Here is a 6030-nt window from a genome sequence, read left to right as displayed (position 1 = left end):
GTTTCCCCCTCTGAAAATACAGAAAGTAAAAGATGCATATATAACATCATGAAAACAAAAATGAGAATTCTTTTTCTTTTGTGTGGAATGGTAAATAATCAACTGTATCAAGATTAATCAAGGCATTGATTTTACATTTTAGACAGGTCAACTTAACAAAAGGTAGATAATACTCAATAATCTTACGTGGTAAAATTCTTGCCCATGCGATAGAAAACCTGAAAGCGTCCAGTCCTTCGAATTTTGCTAGTTTGACGTCCTCCTGCATACAAGAGGCAGTAATATCGGTATACTAGTTTTTGTTCTTTTAATTTTTTATTAAGATGAATTAAGGAAAAAAACTTCATCTAATTTCCGTAAATCAATAATTAGTACCTTGTAACGATGATAAAAGTCCAGAGCTATGTCTCCATTGCTACGGTCCAATATTTTTTCTGCATAGAGTTCACAATTTTATTAGTTTAAAATCTGATGCTCGAGTATAATTTCTTCTCTCTGTTACATTTGCTAGGAGACAAAAAAACAAATGTAAAAGATAACGTAGCTTAAAGTTTTATGTTCAACTTTGGTCAGACGACTGAATTTGCATGGGCCACACTCTGAGGAGGCACATGCAAGGGCCCTTTCCAAGAATGATGAGACCGAAACAGTGGCCCACATTCTGCAAAATGGATTTATCCAATAATAATCCTTTGGTCTATTTGGAGGAAGAGGAACCATATAATTTGGTGGATCCCTCTTCCCTAAAGCTATCTTATTTCAAAATATCAATAATTTAGTGGATCCCGCTTCCATAACACCGGTGGATCCTACTTCCATAACCTTCCATCCTATACTATTTCAATTTGCCATTAATTTGGTGGATTCTGCTTAACCTTCCAAGTTATACTATTTCAAAATGCCAATAATTTGGTAGATCCTGCTTCAACAACTTCCAAGCCATACCCATACTTATTTCAAAATGCCAGTAATTTCCTTCCAAACTATTGAACATCTCCGTTTGATCTCCTAAAAAACCTCCACTCTCCCTGTTATTAAGTAGAACCCCCACCTCCAAAATAAAGACTGAACAGTTTTTACTTTTTCCCAATGCTGCCCTTCTTTTGGGGTGGTCCTTTTTGTTATTAAGTGGGAACCCCCACCATATGAGCATTTCAAAATAAAGACTGATGGGGCCTATGTAAAGATTAAGGGTCAGTTTTTACTTTTTCCCAATTAGAGTGAGAGATTATCAAATGTTTTGAAAAATATTTTTCTAGAAAAACGAGTTTTCCGGCGTAAAGTTACCCATTAAAAGTAAGGTAAAAATGTGAGGAAAAACGAAGTATATGTAAATACGCCCATATAAGGCATGAGTATGCCAAGGTATTATCTCCGGGTCGGCTTGCTCCATCCCGATTTTTTTTTTTAATTTTTGCTTGAGCGGGGGTTCCTACCTCACCTCTACCCTCACGTAGTATTTTTTAAGATTAAACAAAAAAATGTTTAATTAGAATTGATCAATATGAAAAAATTTTAGTTTTCTTAAAAATTTGGAAAAACAAGATAATATATTTTATTAAGCTCCCATCCCAACTCCCTACCTCACCTCTACCCTCACGTAGTATTTTTTAAGATTATATATAATATTTTTGGGATAATATATTTTTCCTTACTTACCTAACACCAGAAAATATATATTCCAAGCAAATTATGTTAGGAAAATTGCAAGTAAAGGAAGTTCTAGAACGTTGATGTAATATTTCCAAGTTGAACTGTGGGTAAACAGATGATTAGGAGTTAAGACAAGGTCAACTTAATATTTTGTCCCTTGCAAGGACAAATTGAGGAGAAATCAATGAAATCCCTTCTGGCATTTGAATGTTCAAGTTAATTAAATATAAATTAAGATTATGGATCTTATGTGGTACCCTTGAAAGAATACGTACTAGCTACCGGTAGTATTAAAAACTCATTTAAAAAAACTGAGCTTAATAAATTAATTTATAGATAGGAGATGATATAGACCCATGTTGCTATTCAGAATGGGGCATAACAGAAGTTCTTGATGGAGTGTCTGACTTGAAACTGGAGCAATAGTTCAACAAAGAATAGGAAAGATACAAATCTGACACTGTTCAAGAGAAGGAAAAAGGGTAAATAATATTTGATGTTTAATTGTACATCGCTGGTAACGGAAGATAAGCCATTAGTACTTGCCTCGGCGACGTGTTATTAAATTAGACTTAGGTTTTTTTTTTTTTTTTTTTTAAATTTTATTTTATGTAATGCCCACACGTAACAAGTAGTGATCCCATTTTTTGTTACCTTACTTACATATTGAATTATGAAGGAAAAAAAAAACCTTATATATTGGAATATTTTTTGTTTAACTAGATGTGAGATATCAACTCAAACTCCTGTGTTTAGTTCACATACTCTTTACTCAATTAAGACTAATGTATGAAGTTCACTCACTCTGATCTCATAAACAAGAGTAACATTTTCTATTTGTTAACTATATGCTGAACAAAACTTTTATTCATCTCCGGATGTGAGATATCGTTACAACGACTGTCAAATTCCCTCTTCCACAGGATTATTCTCCTTTTCTTTATAGATCTACAATTTATATATGTCCCAGATCATTGCGCTCTAATTCCACTAATTGACATTACACTAACTTCTCCCATTTTACATGCAGCGACCAGCATAAATTTCACGTATAAATTATTGCTCAGTTCTTGCATGTTCTAGAAACTAATTAAAAGGCACACACTACAAGGTAAATAATTTTATCTTTTTATATCTCCAATGAACTATTTGTTCCCATTGGATGTCCAACAAATACATTAGATATATTCCATCTTCAACTTAAGTCTCTCCACACTTAATCTAGGAGACAAAACTATAATTAGCCTAGTGGATTATGAGGAAGTGAAGGAGATAAAAGAGTAACACACTCGTGTTGTTTGCTAGATGTTCGATTACAACCCCCCCCCCCCCCCCCCCCCCACGCTCCCACTCCCACACACTTGTTATCGAAAGAGTATTCATGTACTTGACCCACATCAAAAATTATTATCAAGAGATATAAAATAAATAAATAAATATGTTCTCTCCCTAACAGTTACTTTTAGATGCAGTAGTTACATATTTTAACACGTGTTTGACCAATAAAGCATTAAGGGCTAAAAAAACAAGAGGTCTAAGTAAGTGTTATCAAATATCTTTCACTTTATCTGAAATTTTTAAAGATGGAATTATGTTTGGTTATACTTTTTTGCAAAGGAGAGAAGAGAGTATGTTATTTGGAATTATGAAGATCAAGTTGAAAAAGAAATTATAAGTTATTTTTCAAATTTGAAATTAAACTTGAAGTTGAAAAAATATTTCATAAAAAAGTGAATAGTTTTTGCACTAGCTAGCTCGTTATAAGGTCTGCCGTACAGCTACGAGTATAGAGTACAGACAATGAGATGATCGGGCTACTGGGCTGTCTAAAAATAAAAGAACTAATGACTAAAGTAGTAGTGCGCATGGAAAGGACTTGAGTGATCTTTCAAGACAACAAGGCCATTTTCCAGTTTGACCCTCCTAGATCTATAAATGGTTTAATTAGAAGTTGCTTGGAAGTTCATTAATTACAGGTGTATAACTCTGTGGTTAGTGCACAAAAATTAAATGGAAGATTCAACCACTAAAATTAAAGTAAGGATTAGATAACGGCAGTATTATTACTAAGTGAAAATGGGATGCATTAAAATTAATGTGCATGAGATCATGGAAGAGGAGATACAGACCTGGATAAGTGTGGGCGAAAGTATCCCAAATACTTGGCCCTTTGCCATCTTCATTCCATGCACCTTCATACTGTAAATTAACAACAAATTAAATAAACAATCAACTCTTTATTTATTTCCACACATATGTATCACATGCTCAAAAGCAAATGCAAGCAAAAACACCAAGAGGAAAAAATACTAAATTAGGTCGAAGACATTTGTAATTACCTGATAGGTAGAAGTGGAAGCTCCAAAAAGAAAATCAGATGGAAATATGGTACGATTAAATGGAGTAGAAATATTACGGCTTGGCACTTTTGCAGCCACAGAAAACTCAGTCGTCGCCAAAAAATTGGCCAAGAAGATCAAGAGGCTAATTGCCAAAAATGGAGCTTGAAAAGCCATAGCCAGTTACTATCTCTGGTTTTGCCGAGTATTTTCCCTTCTTTCTACCTTCTTTATATAGAATTTAATTTGGAGGCCGATATTTCTTCATTTTTCTATTTTTCTATTTTGCTATGGGTTACATTGACTTCGTGGGGAGGGGCAATATTAAGAATACAAAAATACGTGTGATCTCTGATTTTCTTGTAGATTATGTATCAAGGATATTAATAACATGCCATGGGACACGCCCATCACAAACTAAATAAGTTATGGCCGGTTTTAGCTGTATTTGTCAATAATTCAAGCATTACTCACGTATCCCCAAGTTTTGCTCTTCTTTTTTTTTTTTTTTTTTTCCACTTATCTCATATTCACATGTAGTGTTGAGGGTCATTGACCCATATTCGAAGTTGTGCTTGAGAAGTAGTAATTCCAATCTAGATGAAGTTCTGACTATTTATATAAAGAAAGAAAAACGAAAAGATCTTGTAGAATTTTCAAATAATTCTACGATATATATAATTAATCATTTTCTTTTCATATTGTGAATAGCTGATTGTGTAATGATTCTTTTTAATAGCATTAGTGTAATTTAATCTGTTATAAAAGTTATGTACCATTTATTCTAGAGATCAATCAATGTTCTTAAATAGAGTTGTCATAAGTATTTACTAGGTGATCTAACTGTCTAAAATTTGTTTTATATGCTCAGTTAAAAAAACTTCAAAATATTTTGGTCTAAAAAATGTCTTAAAGCACTTTTGCACAACAACAATAACATACCCAGTGAAATTCCACAAAGTGGGGGTCTGGGGAGGGTAGAATGTACGCAGATCTTATCCCTATTTTGAGAGGTAAAGAAGTTGTTTCCGAAAAACCCTCCTACGTAGGGGTGGGCGTTCAGGCCATCGGATTGGATATGAAATTTTCGGTTTGGATATTCGATTTTCGGATTGAAGTACAATCCAAATCCAATCCAAATGAGTTCGGATTGGATTGGATATTTTAAGTTCGGTTTCGGATTATTCGGTTTGGATATTTCGGATTTGACTCTTGAGACTTAAGGCAAACTTATTAGGAATGAAATTCATGTGTTAGTTCCACAGAGGTAAATCTAAATCTTAATTGCTCAGTAAAAAAAGCCTTCCAGTTCAAATTAGGATTAACAAATCCAAGTCATGTCCAACATAGTAAATCCATACCAAATAAAAGCATTCTGAAAAAGTGAAAATGAACAAAATAAAATCTAAGTAGTCATCTGGAAAAATAACAAAGAACTCTGCCGTGGGTGACACAAACGTGAGACTTTTGAGATTTGAGAATTAAAAAAACCCTATATTATATTTGATTTAGTAGAGAATTGTATATTAGACTTAATATTTTAATGGGTAGGGCCTTAGGTACTAATCTATTGGACCTTTAGAAACTAGACTTGTTAGTATATTGGGCACATATGATATAGGTAGGGCTGGATATAAGGTATAAAAAATTTGGATTTTCGAATATCCAAAAATCCGTAGTACTAAATCCATATCCAATCCCGAATCCATTAAATTTAAAAATAAAATCTGAAGTCCAATCCATAATCCAAATATCCAAACCAATTATTTAAAAAGTTCGGATTTCGATTTGGATTTCGAGTTGGCCCAAACTGTGCCCACCCCTACTCGTAAGTACTTTTTTGAAAAACCTTTGATCAAACATTCTTTCTTCTTCTTAAGTTTCCCCCCCTTTTTTTTTTTTTTTTTGCTCTCACGCCTAAATGCAATCAAGATATTACCTACAAACTATATCATTGCAAGTTTAGTGTAGGATATAACTAGTAGGATTACGTGAAAATAAGAATAGAGGCTATCGTGACAACATCAAGGTTATTAAT

The 6030-nt window shown here is 33.3% G+C and overlaps 1 pseudogene; it reads right to left on the bottom strand.

Annotated features, from left to right (window-relative positions):
* The window catches only part of LOC132063103 (furcatin hydrolase-like), a 10250-nt pseudogene extending 5860 nt beyond the window's left edge, over window positions 1–4390 (bottom strand).
* Between the last annotated feature and the right edge of the window lie 1640 nt (window positions 4391–6030).

Source organism: Lycium ferocissimum, chromosome 7, assembly GCF_029784015.1.
Source record: "Lycium ferocissimum isolate CSIRO_LF1 chromosome 7, AGI_CSIRO_Lferr_CH_V1, whole genome shotgun sequence".
Taxonomy (NCBI): Eukaryota; Viridiplantae; Streptophyta; class Magnoliopsida; order Solanales; family Solanaceae; genus Lycium; species Lycium ferocissimum.
The sequence above is the reverse complement of the archived record's forward strand: the minus strand, read 5'-3'. Positions and strand labels throughout refer to the sequence as shown.